Source organism: Mauremys mutica, chromosome 11 (genome assembly GCF_020497125.1).
Source record: "Mauremys mutica isolate MM-2020 ecotype Southern chromosome 11, ASM2049712v1, whole genome shotgun sequence".
Classification (NCBI taxonomy): Eukaryota; Metazoa; Chordata; order Testudines; family Geoemydidae; genus Mauremys; species Mauremys mutica.
The window spans coordinates 56730603-56751462 of NC_059082.1; the positions used below are offsets into that span (position 1 = coordinate 56730603).

General features: G+C 45.7%; 1 protein-coding gene across 4 annotated transcripts in view; it reads left to right on the plus strand.

Moving 5' to 3' along the window:
* The window catches only part of LOC123343656 (syntaxin-binding protein 4-like), a 158279-nt gene that overhangs the window by 41644 nt on the left and 95775 nt on the right, over nucleotides 1-20860 (plus strand). The gene's annotated exons all lie outside the window — the stretch shown is intronic.

The window sequence follows — 20860 nt, forward strand, 5'->3', positions numbered from 1 at the left end:
AGAAGGGACTGAGTTTAAAAGATACGTTTGCCAGCCAGCTTCCATGAATGATACCCTAGAAATTCTAAGCTGGCACCTGGGATATGCTAACCCCCTAGCTTGGGATCATAGAAACAAGAGGTCTTAGCACTAGGAGAGCTCAGTGAGATTCTAGGAACCTGCACCAAGACTCTCGCCAATTACTTCCACTCAGTTTGACAACTGGAAGGACAAATGCAACTAAAAATGACTTAAAGCAGTAGCCTGTGGTGAGGAAAGTGTTAGCCAAAAGGGCTCGTTTCCCCCTGGAGCTTACCTAATTACACCAAGGAGGCACGGAGACAGGAAGACAAGTACCACACCCTTTATTGATCGGTCAGCTGAGCGGGTGCTCTGATCGGCTAGTGCCAGAAGAGAGACACACCTTCCATGGCCAGATGGGCTTACCTTTATACCCCGAAACAAACAACTTAGCCTACGTTTGTCTACGTCATTTGGTTGACCTGTAGAACCTGTACATGCATCTGTTAGGGGATAATTGGATATGCAGGATACATATATCATTTTGTGGGGGCTACAAGATACATCTGTTGAGGATACATTTGTCATTCTGAAGGGGACACAAGATACATCCGTTGACCCTTTGTACTAGATACTTTGGATGCATACATGTGAACACAGCTGCATACACTTGGGGAGCCAACATATACTTGGGGAGCCAAACAAAACTGATAAGCGAAATAGCTGACTTAGGTAGATACACGGCCTTCAGTCTAATGAGTTCTGTAAGCTTTCCAACACAGTTTGGACAAGCATAACATAACTTTGGTTTACTCAGGCCTAATACGGAAAGGCTTCATTAGCACTATGATTTTTCCAACAACTCCCCCCTTTGAGAATACTCACCAAACCTTTTGGCTGAGTTTTCTCACACCTTGAGGCCAAAAAGCAATGAAGCCCTGCAGAAATATTTACAACTGCTCTTTTAAGCTTAGTCACCCCCAACCCAGGAATGAATGCATGGACAAAAGAGTGGAACCTTGTTCATTTAACAACTAAGGGATCGGGGCACTGACTATAACTCAGGTAGGTATACCCAGTGGTTTAATTTCCCAGATGTCTCGGTGAATAATTTAATCCCATATGCATCCTCCCCATGGACCCGGCAGGATTCGGTATGTGGGAGCCACACCCACCCCAACCGGTCCATATGCTTGGAAGGAGCACTGTAAATGTACACACTTCCACCCAGAAAGTGTCCAAGTATGTCTTCATGACCACAGATCCGATGGTACTCCTGATATGTCTGTAAGGGCAGTGGGTCAAGTCTGGTGCTCAAGATCACTTCAAATGGCCATCAGCTGGTCATCGAGGAAATCCTGAAATTTTAAACATACTAGATCCCACTGCAATGCCTTCCCAGCCTCAGTGATATTCAATACCATCTCTGTCAGTAACTTCTGGGTTATAGAACTAAGGGTGGAAATGACATGTAACTTACCAACTCCAGCCTATACTTAAGATAGCTGAGCTTCAAAAATAAGGCTAGTGGCCTTTTCTAGTTGGCCCAATTTCTTAGCATATTCTTGGCTTTGAAAAATAATTCAGATGACTGCAACACTATTGGCCCCAGCCCACAGGGATCTGGTCAATTCCCCTTTCTCCAGAGGAAATAACCCAGGCTCTTTGTTGTGCTAAGCTAATGGCAGCCCCTTGTGAGCAATCTGGGTATGTAAAAGTGATCTGAAAACTGGATAAAGACAATGTCATTTAAAATCCAATTAGGAAGGGCAATACATACTAAAGGATTTATCCAAAACACAGGGCGCAGCCTGTAGAATAAACCCCAAAATCCAATTAATTCCACATTCCCAAACATGGGTCCCACAAGTTTTTTTCTGCCAGTGTATAATTCCTCGGGTTTCTTCACCAGGGTCAGTTCTCAATGTCCTTTTTAGTCAGGAATTCCTGGACTTTGGCAGTGTCAGTGAAGTGAGTGTTTCTTCTAGAAAAGTTCAAAGGCACAGTTGGTCTGTCAGTGGACAAGGGAGAGGTTAGCTAGCACGTCACCTTGTCCTTTTTCCCTGCTGTCCAGAAGCACAGTTGAACTAGAAGAAAGAATAGGCTAATCATATAGGAGAGTTCTCCTGATGTGAACGGGTCTTTTTGCAGTGAGAATCATGGGTCCAAGCAATCAGTCTTTGGCACATCACAGCGGTGTTGGTAATCAGCAGGACTCAATAAGGGCCTTTCCAGTGTGGAGCCAAAGCAGTCTTCGTTGGTGGACCTGTACATTGATCCGGTCTCCAGGTTCCATGGAGTGGCAGGGCTGCTAGGGTCTTCGGGTAGTGCGTCTTTACCTGTGTAAAAAGGAAACCTAACACATTGCATTAGTGTCTTTGCAGATTGTACAGCCCCCCTTTTCTGGTTGTTAGCCAAGTGTCCTTGAACGAAGTCAGTGTATCTCTTTTTTTTTTTTTTTTTTTTTTTTTTTTTGGACTGAGCTTGCTAGTTAAAGTTTTTCTCATTTAACTCGTTCTTTTTCCTTTTCCCCTTTTTGGCTTCCTTTTTTTTTTAACCTACAAAGGAAACTTTTACGTTTTACTTATACACCTTTTGACTTTTACTTTTTACTTATACACCTTTTGTTAACAATGAACACATACACATTGCTGTTATACAGTACATTAGTCTTATTATTTAATATATGCCACATATACCCTTCTACTAAAATAACATTATTACAGAGCTTTGGAACAACAAGCCAGGACAAGCACACCCACTTTGAGTTCATTTAATACAAGCTCTAGTTCAATAGCTTCCCACCATCCCCAGCCCTCTGGCTAGAAATTTGAGGTAGCCAGAAGGATGCCATGCACAATATGGGGAGTGGGTTAACTTTTCATGTCCTCGCTTCCAAAGACTGTTAGTATGCAAATTTTAACAACAATTTTCAATTAAAAGATTTGGCCAATGTAGTTTCTTTCTCTTACTTAAGAAAATATATTAGACTTTAATAGATCACATTTTTCTGATGTATCCAAACACTTTGTATTTTAAGTTGAACAAAACAAATATCTGCATTTCAATTCAAGCCTTCTGCTTTATTTCAAACCAGACCATCCCATGAAAATATTTTTACTCTGCCAGTAAATCACGATACGTTGAATGCTGTTCAGCTGGCATTAGTTTTCTTTGATTATCTGAAAGACCAAAACAGAGGTCTACCCCTTCTGGGCAGTCAATTATTGCTTAAAATATACAAATACCCTTGTTGATTTCAGGCAAAACAAGGGAATTACCCCATATTGTCTTATATGTGTTTCATAGACAGCCCAGATTTCAGTGGCCTCTACCTTATCAGTTAGATAATTTGCATTAATACAGATGCTTTCTGGCTTGCTTTTTACTTTTAACTCCTGCTTTTAAACACTGAAAGAAAACATCACCACTTATAGTGCCTTAGAGCCTAATAAATTTTCATTTACATAGCACTGTATACATTCTTCAGCTAATTCAACAAAATTGTTCATAGCCAAATGATTGCAATCTAATAATTTCTTTGCCTGAATTTATTTACAAACATTTAAAAAAAAAAAACACCAAGAACTTTTCTCTTTAGCATTTTTACAAAGTTCAACTACTATTCCCTCCAGCAACTACAGAGTTAACTTTTCACTCTCCTTCAGATCACTTGCTCTTTCCTTATATCACTTGCTTGGCTCCCAACAGCCACTTACCAATTCAAATCGCCATTCCAAATATCCTTCTGAGTATTTGAAATCCCCATGCTTATACTCACTTACTTCTTCCTTCCACGAGACCCTCAAAAGTTTCCAACCTGTTCTCCAAGCTCTCTGTCTGTTGCCTGCCTGCCTGGGCCCGATCCTTTTTTTTTTTTTTTGCTGAACCGTTTCTTTCATGGGCTTCTGCCCCCACCCTTCTGGTCTTTTGCCTAAAACATTTTATTCACAAGACTACCCGAGTCCTCCCGTGTGAGGCTCGCCACCTGGGCAAAATGCATGGCCCACTGGCGTTTAACTATTTAATTGCCTCTTGTAGCAAACACACTGCTGTTACGGCGTATGCTGAGCACAAATGAGTAAATTTTAACAAGTCCCTAAAGGACTGGTACTTGCTTAGCCAGGGCTTCCTTTTCTAACTGGAAGTCCTGTCTCAAGGCCTGCAACTTACCCTGGGCGCAGGTTTGAGTTGCTGCCTGGTTCATGATCTATGCTCTTAATTGCTCAATTCTAGTTATCAAATACACACATTTTTTTTTCTCCAACTACTCTATTGCCCAGTCCTGCTACGACTGGGGGTAGATCCTTTCACCTGCCACCCTTCCTGGTCAACCAGGGTGGAGAGAGGAATGCTAAACCCTTCTCCAGTTCTCAGACTTACTGCAGCTGAGAGTGGGCACACCTTTAATTATGCAATCCTCAACATATAACACCAACAGAACCAAATAAAACAAACATAAAACAACAAGGGTAAAACAAATAGATGGTGTAAATTCTACAGGGTTCCCCCATTCTCTATTGCTCACCAAACTGTGACAAATTTCTGTTACCAATTTATGCCTCATGTCAGGTGATCAGGCTGACATTGCAGGACATTGCAGGAGGATAGAGAAAATACACCATATAACCAAATTTTAAAGCTTCATTAAAATGATAAAACAACAATGGAGAGTGTTGGGAACGCTTCCACATCACTCATAAAAAATATGAATGCCCCATACTTACACATATCCAGACTGGCCACGTCTGTATATAACATTCAAAAAAGGGGAATAGGTGGACGGGAGATTATCCTGTATACAGCTTGTTCAGAATTTCCAACATGCTTCTGCTCTTGGGAAGGCTGTTCTTTTACACCCTGGAATCTCCTGCGGTGTCTCTTTCAGAGATTCTAGTCCAGGTCAGCTACCTCTGGCTTCTCCAGTGTCACCAAGCCACACCAGCACCGGCATCCGTCACAAAGTCAGACTGTTGGATCTCACCAAACAGTTAAGCTTTGCAAATGTAATCTCAGTTCTGTAACTTGTACTGCCTTTGGTTTGCTTGACCTTGAGCATAAAACAACTTTCTCTTTTTATCTCTGGGCGAAGCTGAGTTTTAAATTAACCCGTTTCTAGACAAATTGCTCACGCTGTGTCAGAGGCTTTTCTTTGGTGATTAAAAGCTCCTCTGAGATATATGATCTTATCTAGATTAAAGATCCCTTTTAATGGGCATTGTTTAGATGGATCTTCACGCGTATAAAGATTCCAATTCTCTAAATACCTGCAGGTTTTAGAACCATAATGTACGTACATATAATATGCTGGGGTACCCTTAGGGGGTGAGGTGGAATGTTTAGACTGTCCCTTACCCACACGGAAAAGAAGGGGGGGAGAGAAGATGGGTTCACATGCTCCTAGACCCGGTTACAGTTTTGGCTTCCAGCATACCAATAGAACAAGAAACAAAAGTACCCCTACCAAAAAGAAAAGCCAGCCCTGGGGCTGCTCTAAGTCCCAGTAATTGTTCAGCACGGCCCACGGACTCGTGGAGTTAATGGAATTATTCATTAGCCGTGTCTGAACCTAGGTACCTTAACCAGAAAGCTTTTACCCACACACACCTTCCTATTTGTGGGTTTCTTTACCATTAGGGGCCCAATGTCCCAACCCTCACTCTTCGGGGGCGTTAATCCTCAAACCCAGGAGGTAACGCACTTACCACGCCCGGAGTGGCCACGTCTGGCAGGTGGACTCCCCTCTTCTGGTACTGTCTTGCCTCCGTGTCAGCTGGAGTTCTCTGTGGAGGGGGCGTAGCCGTCCCGGCCGATTGCGGCGACCCGGAGCTTGAGCAAACCAATAGCTCAAGGTGGCCACTCTCCTGAGCCGTCCTCGGCCGCCGGTCAGCGCCCCCAACAGGGAGAGAAGTCCCGGCGTGGAGTCGCCATTTTGTTAGCCAAAAGGGCTCGTTTCCCCCTGGAGCTTACCTAATTACACCAAGGAGGCACGGAGACAGGAAGACAAGTACCACACCCTTTATTGATCGGTCAGCTGAGCGGGTGCTCTGATCGGCTAGTGCCAGAAGAGAGACACACCTTCCATGGCCAGATGGGCTTACCTTTATACCCCGAAACAAACAACTTAGCCTACGTTTGTCTACGTCATTTGGTTGACCTGTAGAACCTGTACATGCATCTGTTAGGGGATAATTGGATATGCAGGATACATATATCATTTTGTGGGGGCTACAAGATACATCTGTTGAGGATACATTTGTCATTCTGAAGGGGACACAAGATACATCCGTTGACCCTTTGTACTAGATACTTTGGATGCATACATGTGAACACAGCTGCATACACTTGGGGAGCCAACATATACTTGGGGAGCCAAACAAAACTGATAAGCGAAATAGCTGACTTAGGTAGATACACGGCCTTCAGTCTAATGAGTTCTGTAAGCTTTCCAACACAGTTTGGACAAGCATAACATAACTTTGGTTTACTCAGGCCTAATACGGAAAGGCTTCATTAGCACTATGATTTTTCCAACAAAAGGGAGAGGGTTTGATAGACTCTGGAGCTGAGCAGCTGCTTTTTGAACAGTCCTTGTTCCAGGACACTAACAAGCAGAAATGGGTCAGACTCTGAGGGTCTCTTCAGCTTATGGAGTCATTTGTCCTTCTGCTCCCATTCAGAGCTGGTAGCATTTTCCATCCATTTTGCCTAGATGTAAATAGCGGAACATGGCCTAGGCAAAGGGTATCAGGCCCCTGGAGCCTGCTGCACAAGTCCAGTCTGAGACCGTCAATGAAATGAGTGGTGGTATCTGGTCAAAGGCAGATGCACACGACATATCCGTGTGCAACTGGCAGTACCTCACTATGGGTCTGATCCGAAGTCCAGTGACGTGAATGGAAGGCTGTTTTGGATTGGGCACTAGAAGGGGGACCAGGTAGCGTGGATACTCAATTCTCTCTAAATTCCACCTGAGGTTGAGTAAACTAGTTAATTTCCCAAATGGGGCAGTTTGAAGGAAGCCTTCCTGGTACAGTGCATGACTCCTGCATTCCATATGCAAATATGGTCGCCAACATAAATTGGGAATGTGCTGGAAATATAGTGCTTTACATAGTGGGTCCAGCTGGTGTCATTCCAAGTAGGTCCATTGTCCTCAGATGAGTTATGCCAACTTGCCACTCGCTTAAATCCATCCCAGTATCTAATTTAATTCTCTCAGGCTGGTAAGTAGTAGTAACCCAACTGCAGAGGAGCAGATAGGTTAAGGGACTTGGCCACAGCCCCAGAATCAGAGTCAGAACCAGGCTTGGACCCAGGAATTCTTGATTTGCTCCCTGATGCTCATACCATGCACAGAATGACACATGCAATTTTGGTTCTGACAGGACATTTGATACTGTAAGTGCTTGGTTAGAAAAGTAATTATTTGATTAAACTGGCAGTAAATATACAAGTGTGTTTAAAACCTCAGAAAGGGAGAGCATGGTGTTACTGAAACCAACCAGAAATAAATGACAAGGGCCTGATGCATCCCTCAACTGGTGAGTGTGATCAAGAACATCTCTGGCTTTCTAAGGTACATGCTTCCATGAAGCAGAAAATCTGGGCAGAGGAAAGAGGGCTAATATCTAATTGTAAATATGGAACATAGACTTTTATATGTGGGACCTGCTCCAGTGTGCATTGAAGCCAATGGGAGTGTTCCCATTGACTTGAATGGACCCAGTCTGGGTCCATAGTGCGACTGGCTTCTGAATTATGGATTCAGTGGGCTAGAACCTCAGCTGGTGTGACCTACTGTAGCTCTGTTGACTTCAGTGGCGCTATGCTGGTTTTCCCCCAGTTAAGGATCTGGTCCTGTATTTCTAGTGACATGTGAGACACGTTCAGGGGGTTTTGCCTTTAAAAGCAATCCTGAGCTTTCTGAACAGGGCTTTCTCTTGCCTTTGCTAGAAATAATTCACCTTTTATGTCCCCATAAAGGTTTCATTAGATGCCTTATAAGGAAGAACCTAGTACTTGGAAACTAACCTCTTTAACTGTTTCCAAGAAATTTGTTTTCTTTGATGGTTTAACACTTGAATGTTAAACTAAAGTAACAGAGATTTGTGTCGCTCCCACTGGAATTCATTAGCAAATTCCTTCCAGGAGGGGTGGAGAATGTTATAAACAAAGAATATTTTTGGTTTGCTTAGTTGCTTTTTCAGCTGCAGGAAAAATTGTTACTCTTGTAAGAACTTAAAACCCTAGAGATGCTTTCACAAGGAGGGTGAAGTCTGGACTTTAATCCAGATTTCCAGTTTCCAGCACGTCACTGCATGTATTGAATACATGCAAAAGGTGCATCTCAGCCCTGCAGGGTGCGCTATAATAATAAACAATAATTTGTTTTCAGGCGCACAGAAATGTGTGAGGTGCCTTCAGGAATAAGCAAAGACATTGTACTTCCCCAAAGTTGTTCCTTTTTAAAACATGTGCAGTGTCGTCATCTGCTCCTGAATTTGGCTCCCTCATGACTCCACCTGAACCACCTAATGCTCTTAGTGACACTCCAGTGTATTCAGTGTTGCCTATGCTGACTTTAGTGCTGGAACTCTGATTTTACACCTGTGTGGTGGAGAGCGGGATTTGGCCCAGCATCTCCAACTTGGTGGGAGTGGAAATACTTGTGAGCATAGGGAGGTCTCTAGATTACTGCCTGGTAGGTAAAAAGGTGTGGGAGATGGCTTCTGGGCCCTACATCCTCCTCTTAGGCCTTGTCTACAAGAGCAAGCTTTGTACCAGCAATTGGCCGTAAGCAGACCTTTGGAACAATGGTGGAAGCAAGAAGCACCCCTGGCCTCCAGATTTGCTGCTTGGCTTGTAGTGAGCATGCTCACCCAGACTGAGCATGCTTAGTAATATTTGCTGAAGCCGCTGCCCTCACTCTGCCCCTCCCCACCACTATTGGTAGGTATGAGTCATTTCTGGTGGAAGCTGCAGTGCAAACAGGACTTAAGTGGTTTTTTTTATCAGCATGTCCCCATGGAAGAAAGGATGACCTAGTGGATGGGACACTAAGCTGGGCCCCAGGAGACCTAGGTTCAGTTCCTGGCTTAGTCACAGATTTTCTATGTGATCTTGGGCAAAGCCTTTAATTTATCCAGTGCCTCTGTTCCCTGTGTACAAAATGGGGGCTTACACTTTCCTGCCTCATATGGATACAGTGAAGGTAAAATCCACTCACAGTTGCGAGGTGCCCAGACTCTATGATAGTTAAAGAGGAAGGATGGTCCAGTGGTTAGGGTACTAGCTAGAGAGGTGGGTTCAACTTCCTGCTCTGCCACAGACTTCCTGTGGGACCCTAGGCAAGTCAGCCTCTCTGGGGCTCAATTCCAGTAAAATGGGCATAATAGCCCCCCCCAGGGTGTGGTGAGGATGAAGCTATTAAGGATTGTGAGATGCTCAGGTACTATGGTCATGGGGGCCATCTGAGCACCTAAAGTAGATAGAGGGCTATACAAGTTTCTAGACCAGGGATCGGCAACCTTTGGCACGCGGCCCATCAGGGAATCCACTGGCGGGCTGGGACCGTTTGTTTACCTGCAGCATCCACAGGTTTGGCCGATCACAGCTCCCACTGGCCATGGTTCGCTGTCCCAGGCCAATGGGGGCTGCGGAAAGCGGGGTGGGCTGAGGGATGTCCTGGCTGTCACTTCCCGCAGCCCCCATTGGCCTGGAACAGCCAGTGAAAGCTGCAATCGGCCGAACCTGCGGACGCGGCAGGTAAACAAACCGTCCCAGCCTGCCAGTGGATTTCCCTGATGGGTCGCGTGCCAAAGGTTGCTGATCCCTGTCCTAGACAGACACACTGTTAGACAACGACAATCTGCCTAAATGTTTTAAAAAACACCCTCCACAAAACCCAACCCATTAGTGTATCTCCACATTCTGTGGGCATGGTGCCAAAGTCACTCAGAACTCACCTGACTTCATTTTCATTGGATTGCAAATCGGGTGGGTGAAAACCTTCCTTTCCCCGGAAGTTTACTGTCCTCTCCAGTACACAATTTCAGACCCAACCCTGTATCCGGAGAAAAGCTCTGTTGGATTTATCTGCCTGTAGTTGGGGAACAGCTGAAGAAAGGGAGGGGAAGAGTTTGTGCAGCAATCTGCCTAGCAGAAGCTGCTCTGTTTCTGCTACAGTATGTGTCTGATTAGACCTGTTGATGCATGGGGAAAATTGTTGGCTCAGGGGAAAGCCAAGCTCCCTCCAGGACCCCCAGTGTGTGAAAAGTGCCAGATGGGCTGGGTGGTGTTCTGCTGGCTTTACACTTTGCTTAGGATTTTGTCCAGGAAGCAAGCTCTTCAGGGCAGCAAACAGATGGCAAGTGAGATAACGCTGCCCCATCACTTCGATAAATGTGGCCCAACTCTGCCACTGATTAAAAGATTAATTTGTTAGAGTGTCTGGAATGAATGAATGAATAGATTAACTAAACTGACCCATACCCTGGTACTTTTTGTACAGTCACACCTGCTGGGAACTGACACTTGGGCAACCTTTCCCTTGTACCGATGAGTGAACAGAGCAAGTTCTAAAATCTGTGTCCTAGTGATTAGTGTGCGGGGACTGGAAGCTGGCACCCTTAGGTTCAGTTTCGGGCTCTCTTGCTGTGATCTTGGGCATTTAATTTCTCGTCTCCATGACTCAGTTTTCCCATCTGTAATATAGGCGCAATACTGCTGGCCTACTTGGGGACATTGGGCCTGATTGAAAGCCCACTGAAGTCAGTTGATGGGATTTGGATCAGGCTCAATTGTGAGGCTTAATTCATGAATGCTTATAAAACACTTTGAGATCCTCCAGTGGAAGTGAAGTCAGCTTTGCAAAATTGTCATGGAATGTACACCTTAGATGCAAATATTCTCCTCTGCAACAGTGAGGATAAAACAAATGAGAAATTATCTGCCCATCAATTGTGATGACTTGCCTTGGCTGGATAGATTTTTTGCCTTGTCATGTTATTTGTATTGTGCTAGCATCTAGGGGCCCCAATCATGGACCAGGACTCCATTGTGCTAGGGGCTGTACTAACATGGAACAGAAACACAGGTCCTGCCCCAACGAGTTTACAATCTAAGTATAAGACAAGAGACAATGGGTGGATTCAGACAGATGGAGGGCACACAAAGAAACGATGAGACGATACTGCTCAGCACGACCAGGCAGTGATCTCGGCACACCAGCTGCCTGACTGCTGTGGAGTTTGTCCCAGAAAAAGGAGGGTTTTGAAGGGGGCCAATGAAGTAGCTTTGTAGATGTAGATCTCCCTTGCTGAAATACAGCCAGGACCAGAATGAGCAGTAAGACGGTGCAACTGGGCTGGAGAAAGGAGTCAAAGATGGGAAGCCAAAGAAGTCAAGGGCAGTGCTGCTGATATAGGGAGGGGCAGGGAAAGGGCTGTGATGGGTGAGAACAAGAATGACTAAAGAGAAAGGAGATCAGAAATGGGGAGGAAAAGGGACGAAGGAAAGAGGTGGGAAAGAGTCGCTTTTGATGCAGGGGTGATTGAGAAAAATCAGATTACCATTCAGGAGCAACTGGAATGTTACTGAGCTCCTTGCAAGAATAGGGTTGTGAGGAGGGAGAGATGAAACCCGCTTAGCCACTGTGGGGCAGGACAGCTCCTAGACAGGTCATGAGAGCTATTGTATTACTTACGCTGCAAGCTCTGTCGGGCAGGGACTGGCCACCACTCTGATGGCCCAGCAGCTGGCACATGGAGGCTCCATGCATGGTTGGTCTGGAAGCACTGCTGTCAGAAACGTGACTGAGTGATAATGATTAAAGGGATCTGGTATGAAGGCCAAGACCATAACAGGGTTCAAAAAAGAGCTAGATAAGTTCATGGAGGATAGGTCCATCAATGGCTATTAGCCAGGATGGGCAGGGATGGTGTCCCTAGCCTCTGTTTGCCAGAAGCTGAGATTGAGCAACACGGGATGGATCACTTGATGATTACCTGTTCTGTTCATTGCCTCTGGGGCATCTGGCATTGGCCACTGTCGGAAGACAGGATACTGCGCTAGAAGGACCTTTGGTCTGACCCAGTGGGGCCGTTCTTATGTATGGCGTTTTCCTTCTCCAGCCAATGAAGGAAGTGTTGGAATCACCCATTGGCTTCGGTGGCAGAAGGTGGCATCAGCAGCCGACAGGCTGTCTTTCAAAATCAGACACTGTGCGAGAGGAGGCCTTGGTGGGCATAGAGAGAAATGGGGCAGCTTCTGGGTGGGCTTGTAAGGAAAAACGCACACTGTGTTGCCTGGGACTGGCTCCTGTTGTCAGGTGTGCCTAGGTAGCTCCATTGACTTGAGTGGAATTATTACAGATTTAGCCCCAATTCTACAAGTTACAATGCCTGGACATGCTTCCTCCAATGGTACCTGAGGCCTCACAGGCCCTTTGGCTTCCTCGGGGCTTAGCATAGAGGCCCACCTATTGCCGATTCAGGGCCTTATGCCAGTCCGTCAGGCAGATTTGATTCCTTTCAGCCTGAGAACATGAGGCCTCTCTCTCAGAAGACAATGGGTGTTATGCCGTTTGTTCCCCACGGGGGCAGGATTCCATCAACCACTAGAACAAGCGCTGGTCTCAGTTTTCCTGATGTTTGTTTTTTATTCCTATTTTGATCAAAAGTCTTATTTGGACCAAAAAGAAAAGGAGGAAAACTTTCCCACTTCCCTCTTTTTCCCAACCAGCTCAAGGGCTATTAGAATTTTTTCATACATCAAAAGTTCAACAAAAAAGGTTGGTGAAACGTGCCATTTTTTGCCACGGGGAAACCCAAGAAACTATTTCAACAAAATGTTCTTCATGATTTTTCTTTTCATATTTCCACTCTCTGAAGTTAGATCTCATTGGAGCCAGAGGGTCAGATCCTCGTCCTAAGGAAATCTATGGGCTTTGTCCCACTAAATCAAGTGGGTGTAGGATTTGGCCCAGAGGACTTTATTTTAACATCCCTGTTCCTTTCCATGTCTACACTTACCTTCGGAGTGATCGATCCAGCGGGGGGGTGTGTGTGTGTCAATTTATTGCATCTAGTGAAGAAGCGATAAATCGACCGCTGAGCGCTCTCCTGTTGACTCCAGTACTCCACGGGAGCGAGAAGCGTAGGCGGAGTCGACAGGGGAGCGTTAGCAGTCGGCCTACCACAGTGAAGACACCGCGGTAAATAGATCTAAGTACGTCAACTTCAGCTACATTATTCACGTAGCTGAAGTTGCGTATCTTAGATTGATCCCCCCCCCAGGGCCGGCTCCAGGCACCAGCTCAGCAAGCAGGTGCTTGGGGCGGCCAAGGGGAAGGGGTGGCCAAAGCAAAAGGACGGCAAGTCGGGCTCTTTGGCGGTAATTCAGCGGCGGGTCCCTTGGTCCCTCTCGGAGGGAAGGACCGGCCGCCGAATTGCCACCGAAGAAGAAAGCGGCGTGGTGGAGTTGCCGCTGATCGCGATTGCAGCTTTTTTTTTCTCGCCACTTGGGGTGTCAAAAACCCTGGAGCCGGCCCTGATCCCCCCCACGCCGCCCAGTGTAGACCAGGCCTCTGGCAGCTGCTTCTCCTTCCCTGCTGCTTCTCTTCCTTGTACAGTGAATTTTTCAGTGGGCTTTGGATTCATTGGGACTTATCTCCCTTTGGTTTCCTGCTGTCGGCCTCTTATTTTCCCCAATTAATTTGCTGCTCATCAGGGGACCCAGACAGCTTAACCCAGAGGACAGAAAGTATTTGCAGGCTGGCAGACGGAGTCTAGACTGGATGCCTGGGGAGAGAAGGGATCTTAGCTTTCAGTTCTTCCAGTCTGGAAGGAACAACCTGCTTCTGTTAATAAGTTTATAACCAGTGAAATCCTGTGCCTGAGGGGATTCGGAAACCTTGGGGACTTTGTAATCCTGTTAACCCTTAATACATCTGATTTGCTGACTGAGTAAGAGCTGATTGATTTTAGCTGGGGTATTTTATTTTTCTTAATATTATTTGTGTGTGTGTGTGTATCAACTTGCTTGCTTGAATGAATACAATATTTTTTTAGAAACAGCTGAGTTTCCGCTGTATTTAAAATAGGTTTCCTTATAATTCAGGGCAAGAAAGAATGTGTGTATGTAAATGTGTGTACACACACACACACACACAAACTTGTCCACTGGATTGGAGTCAAAATTAGATCTATAGTTCTTGATTCTCTAGTCTCTCACTTCAGTGGAGTTACACCAGTATAACTCCAGAATTGTACCAATGTAACAATGAATTGGGCATGTTGTGTTTATTTCACTCTTTGTATAATATGTTGCCTAGGGAACTTGGTGCGACAGAACTGAGGAACATGGCTTAATAAGAGTAAAAGAAAAGATGTATGAATAGTAATAATAGGAGAAACTTTGCAAAGCTATTAGTCCTCACACTTCAAGGTATAAACTAACCATGAACTAGTGTCATGAAAATTTCCTAACCTATTGGTACGTTATTGCACTGTTAGATGCCCTATAGGGTTTTACTGTCCTCTCATGCATTTGGCTTTGGCCTTTGTCAGACAGGACAGTAGGCTAGATGGACTCTTGGGGTGATTTAGATTGGCAGTTTGTATGTCTTTGTGCCATCCTAGCAAAAATGCTACATTAATGTCTTGGCAGAACTATGCTGCAGGAGACCCAGGCAGAGCCTGTCTGCTCACTGAAGGTCAGATAAATAGTAGCATGAATTTTGAGGGTCCCCCGTACTCGGTTGGAATACTCCCTTACTCCCCGAGTAGTCTCACTGGGGGCCGTGGGAGCATTTGTGGATGTGTTACACCCAGTAGTGGCTGCATAGTATGAGACTCTTGCCCAATGACAGTGATGGGTTTTAGAGAAAGGTGAGAGAAGAAGAGAAAATACTAGCCATCTGAAGTGTGGGGGATGCTGTGCATCATGTCTGCAGTGACCTCTGATCATGGCTGGGATGTGGTATGGGTGAAACCTTGGAAGGGGGACTTCAGAGGGCAGCAGTGCACGTTTCCCTCTTTGGAAAAGCACGAGATAAGCAGACATGACTGTCCCCCCAGACCTTGAAGGGCAGTAGGGATGCTGGGAAGGGAAAGCTGTAAGGAGCTCTAGAGAGCTGCAGGCAGATTTGGGCCAATAGGATGGAGGGAGCATGGGGCTGTAAAATTAAACCATCAAATCAACCTCAGAAACTGTTCAAGGAAGGAGGCTAGAGCCTTTTGTTTGTCCACAACAGCCACTTAAACTAAGCAGATCCATTTCTAAACGGCTGGGAGATTAGACTCCAATTATAGAAAGACAGAGTTTCTGACTCCCCCAAATTCCAGCAAGCTAGAAAAGCAGATTAACCTTTTGCTTTGTGAGAGAAGGTTGGGAGCAGCAGAGCAAGGATCCCAAATGTGGAGGCAGTCCCAGTCCAGCTGGACTTGGGGTCCTATTGAGGAACATGCCACAATAACTCGAATGGCTTTGAAAGAAAAAAGAGCTTGTTAAAGCTTCCAAAAATGAGATATTTACATTCAGTTAATCTTGATCTCGAGTCAACACATCCGGCGATTTGGACTGAAACAGATGTTGGTACATACGGTACTTATAGAATGTTTATCTCACTTGGATACATGGGTACGGCACAAATTTCCTATTTCCCTTTCCCCGTTGCCAGGGGCTGTCATGAAGTGCAAAAGTGTAACTGGATTCAAAAAAGAATTAAATAAGTTGATGCAGGAGAGGTCCATCAATGACTATTAGCCATGATATCCAGGCTCTGACTACCAGATGCTGGTACTAGACAACAGGGGATGGATCACTGGATAATTGCTCAGTTCTGTTCATTCCCTTGGGAGCACCTGGCATTGGCCACTGTCAGAGGACAGGATACTGGGCTAGATGGGCCATTGGTCTGACCCTGTATGGCCACTCTTATGTTCTTAGAGGATGTTTGGGGTGGGAGGAGAGGGAAGGGAAGCTAACCAGATGAGCCATTTTTTCTGTGTGGAAATATTGAATTTTGAAGGGGCATGTGAAGATGTGTATTTTACTTAAGGGGAAAGTCTATCGATTTTGAAAGCCATCTCTCAGAGCTGCTTTGGTCTATAAACCCACATTTGTTTGAGGTTCTTCAGTTCCCAAAGAGAAGGATTGCACAGGACTTTCTTTATGAAGTTGGGTTGACTACTTTTGATTTCCTCCTGGAAACAACTACACACACTATCTTAATAGTCAGTGAAATTTGAAAACTGTGTTGGGATAATGGCTGCATGAGAGGTTCTGTGTGACTTTTTTTTTACTTATTCAAATAATCTACACAATCTAAATATAGACAAATATTATCGAGGAGCCAGATCCTGAAATCTTTGCTCATTCAATCACCCATTGGGTTTAGTGGGATGTTGTCTGAGTAGTGACTGAATAAAAACGGAACAAAAACGGATTTAAGATGGATAGAATTGGGGGTCAAGTGGATAATCAGCTGAACTCCCAGTGCAGTGATGTGGCCAAATGGGCTAATGTGATCCTTGGATGTATAAGGAGGGAATATCAAGTGGGAGTAGAGAATATATATCACCTCTGTGTTTGGCATTGGTGTGACCACTACTGGAATACTGTGACCAGGTCTGAGAGGGTTCAAAGAATACGCATAAGAATGATTAAAGGGTTGGGAGACATGTCTGATATGGAAGACTCCAGGAGCTCAATCTATTTATCTTTCCAAGAGACAGTTAAAGAGTGACTTGATCATGGTCTGTAAGTACCTAAATGGGGATGAGGAATTTCAAGAGCCCTCTCTTGTCAATCTGGCAGAAAAAGGCTTCAACAAGTTCCAAGGCTGGAAGTTGAAACCAGATCAATTCAGATTAGAAATAAGGTGCAGACTTTTCACAGGGAAGATAATTAAGTTTACCAAGGGCTGTGGTGGATTCTCCACCACTGGAAACTTTAAAATCAGGACTGGATTTTTTCCCTAAAAACCATGCTCTAGTTGAAGGAGGGAGTCCTCTGGCCCGTGTTGGGCAGGAGGTCAGACTGCAAGACCAGAAGGGACCATGATGATCACTTAGTCTCTGAACCTACGAATTTAATTTTAGGATAGTGTCGTGTGTGCAGCACAGTGTGTCATTGTTCTGATTGAGTCACAGCAGTTATAAGCCTAGTTTTTTCACAAGTTCCCCCCACATCCCCGTAGAGGCAGGGATGGGAAACAAGCTTCCTTGGGCCACTTCCAAGAGAACTACTGTAAATGAACCACACCAGATGGAATGGCCAGGGGCAGAGGCAGCAGCGGGGCTAAAGCTAATGTCACACCTGCTGCAACCATTTGGTGTTCATTGCTCGTTCCCACTCATAGGTGTTGTCTTTGTGACGGCTGCCATCTTGGCCAGCACAGCGGGGATTGATGTGGGAACCCCCAGAGCTAAAAGCACAAGCTGCTACAGCCCCTAGAGCCCTTGAACAGGAGCTATAACAGACTCCTGTCCTCTGTGAAACAGGCACAGGGAGACCTAGTTTTAGCAGGTATTTAGCTGTCTGAGGGGGAACCTAGGATTTACCTCAAGCAGCTAACATGCATTAACAACAACAGCCCTGTCTTCTCTAGGATTTGAATGTGTTAATATGCACCCTTTCCCCAAGTGTAGACATGGCCTGAGGAAACACCAGTGTAGGTTGGAGGGGAGTCAGAGTCAGAGCTGGCTTTTGGATCCAGCACTGCTCTGAGGGTGTGTGTGGAGAAGAAACCTGCAGATATTGAGGATAAAATCAGAGGCCCTCCTTTCCCTAGCATTCACCACCACCCCTTAAACCTCTTGAGAAAAGGGGACAAAGTGAAAGCCCCTTGGCCCCTCCCCCACTGAGTTCAGTGGTGAGGGGAGGATGCCTCAGGGTGGGAAGAACAGAGGTTCCATGGGTGTATGATGCTCATGGGAGAGGGATGCAGAATTCTGAGGCGGGGGATTTCTGTGGATGCCCATTTCCTAAATGCTCACTATAACAAAATGGTACATTTCCACAGGCAGGAAACCAGCTCCTCCCCAGCAGGGGTCTGCTGCTTGCTGCTTTACCACATGCTCCTGTGTGCATCTGGGCGAGGTTAGGGCTGGCTTGCTCCTGGCTCCTCTGTGTATATTGGGAATGCTGGGGGTCAGCTAACTTCGTGGTCCTATGTGTATCTGGGCAGTGCTGAGGGCTGGTTCACTGTCAGCCTCAAACGGCGGGTTCTAAATTCTCCCTCCTCATAGGGCAAGAGAGAGATTATTTATTTATTTTACTTTGAGTCCCAAGTGATCAGGGGAAATATGGGAGACTGTGAATCCAGAATTCAAAACCATGCTGGGTTAGTTCTGTCTTTAGAAAGTTTTGCAAGAACCCACCCACAGCCGACTTGCCCTGTCAGTAACTGAAAACCGCACTTCCCATACATTCCTTTCATTGCTGATCTGGAGGGACCCACCTGGGACTGAGAGATCTGTTTCCAGATTGGCTGAGTCTGGCTTCCATAGAGCCGCTCTCCAAATAGCTGTGCATTTTACCTCTCTGGGGCTTTACCCTGCAGTCCTGTGAGTCGACAGGAGCCCTGCCTGTGTTAAGGACAGGAGGATCAGGCCCTGAGCTGGCCCTCTGCTGAAGCAGAAGTTGGCTTTGGTGATCATGTCACTGACAAAGCTGTAATGTGACAATACTTCAGCGCTTCTCCGGCTGGCTGTGCTGCCGTACTGCTGGACATCGGGAGAGGGTGGAAGCAGGAATGTTGCTACAGAAAGCCGGGCAGGCCAATCAAAGTCATGATTTCTGGTCTCTCTAGAGAACTTAGGGTTATTTATCCTCTGTAGCCTATAAATCCTGGATTTCCCTGCACAGTTTAGTCAGGGAACTGAAATTGCCTGGCTAGCGCCTGGTAAAAAGCCATTGAGAGTGCTGCTACTCCAAACCTGAATGAGGCTGTTAGACTGTTCGCAATGACACAAACTATTAGTCGTAGTAATTGGATTTCTAGTACAGTAACTCCTTACTTAATGTTGTAGTTATGTTCCTGAAAAATGCTACTTTAAGTGAAATGATGTTAAGCGACTCCAATTTCCCGTAAGAATTAATGTAAATGGGGGGGTTAGGTTCCAGGCGGGGAGTGGGGTTGGGGCATGGGGGCTTGCCCGCTCCCCAGCTGGAATGCCGGGCGGGTGGAGCGGGGCGAGCCAAACAATCTTACAATGGAACATTGCGCGACTTTAAATGAGTATGTTCTCAACTAAATCAGCAACCTAATAACGAAACAATGTTAACCAGGACGACTTTAAGTGAGGAGTTACTGTACATACACCTGCCACCTGATCCTTGGAGTTAATTTGACACTTTGAATATAGGCCTGATTCTCATTTACACTACAGCCTTTTTGCACCACTTGGGCAATGTAAAGGGGCCTTAAAGATTACATGTACCTGAGTGTTAATGAGACTCAAACCCTTGGGGAACATACTCCTCCTCGCCTTTGTGAGCAGCTTCAGCAGCAAGGCTAAGACTGTGTGAGGTTCGGAGGCTTTACTGTTGTCTCCAGCACTCCCGGTGAGCGCTGCAGGGGAGAGCTGAGGCACAAGGCTGGGGAGGCAGGGGGGAAGTGGGCACTGCTGTGCAGTACTTGTTTAAACCCATGTCCGATCCCCAGCCATATGGGCACTTCCTTATGATTGGCAGTGTTAACCCAGGAGTAATCGAAGTAACCCCTTCGCTACTGCTGCAAGAAATGGCGTGTGCCTTGGGAGATGTCCTTTGCAATGAACCTAGGGTGATCAGATATCCCGATTTTATAGGGACAGTCCTGATTTTTGGGTCTTTTTCTTACATAGGCTTCTATTACCCCCCATCTCCATCCCGATTTTTCACATTTGCTGTCTGGTCACCCTAAACTGAATGCTACCGATTACGGGTGTGCTGGTCAGCACAGCATTTTTCAGACGTATCTGCCTTCTCACTCTGCACTAGAAGGGTTAAAATGTAACCGCTGGTCAGCACCCTCTCCCCTGTTCACCGTCCTGCTGCTTTGAAACATGATGTTTCTGAAAGCATCTGAATGCAAGGCCAAGTTCCTCCATGCTATAACTCCATTGCCTTCAGTGGATTTACACTACAGAGGAATTTGGCCCATCCTAGACACAGCCTTCCCACTAAATAAGCTTGGTCTTTGACTCTCACTGGTTTTTAACAGAGTAGCTGGGACTAACTTCAATGGACTCTCTCCTTATTTACACCACTGAGGAGAATCTGCCCCACAGCCTCTCTCCTGTGTGAGAAGGGGGAGGGGGAGCCAATCCTAATAGAAGATTAAAGCTGCAAACATGCAAACTGCAGCAGAGAATAGCCGAGATGAATAAAACGCTGCCTCTGCATAGGTCATGTGAGTTTCCTTCCAATGGTTAATGTGGGAATGCTGGGGCTATGACCCGCCATGTCATCCTGTACTGCTGACTGTGCCACCTAATCTGATAACAGATTGGGTGATTAGAGAGCTGGATGATGCAAATAGCTGTAGTTATGGCAACAGGGAGAAAGGCCACAGCCCTTATGGGAGGTGTGTTTATAGCAGCAGCACTGCTGGAGCTTTAGGACTCAGATGTCTGGATAGCAGGTGTTCTGTAGATGAATGAAATTAATAACTGGAAATAATAATTAGTCATTATTTTATTCCATCAGAATATGTTGCTGCTCTCCAGCCTAGTGTTTTGCAATACGCCTAGCACTGCAGCTTCCTGTCACACAGGCTGATGCTCTATTTAGAAGTTGCTGTTTTAGTTCTGATCAGCTAAATTCTTCAGCTGCTCTTAGTTAATAGCACATTTCCAGGAGGCTTTGCAAG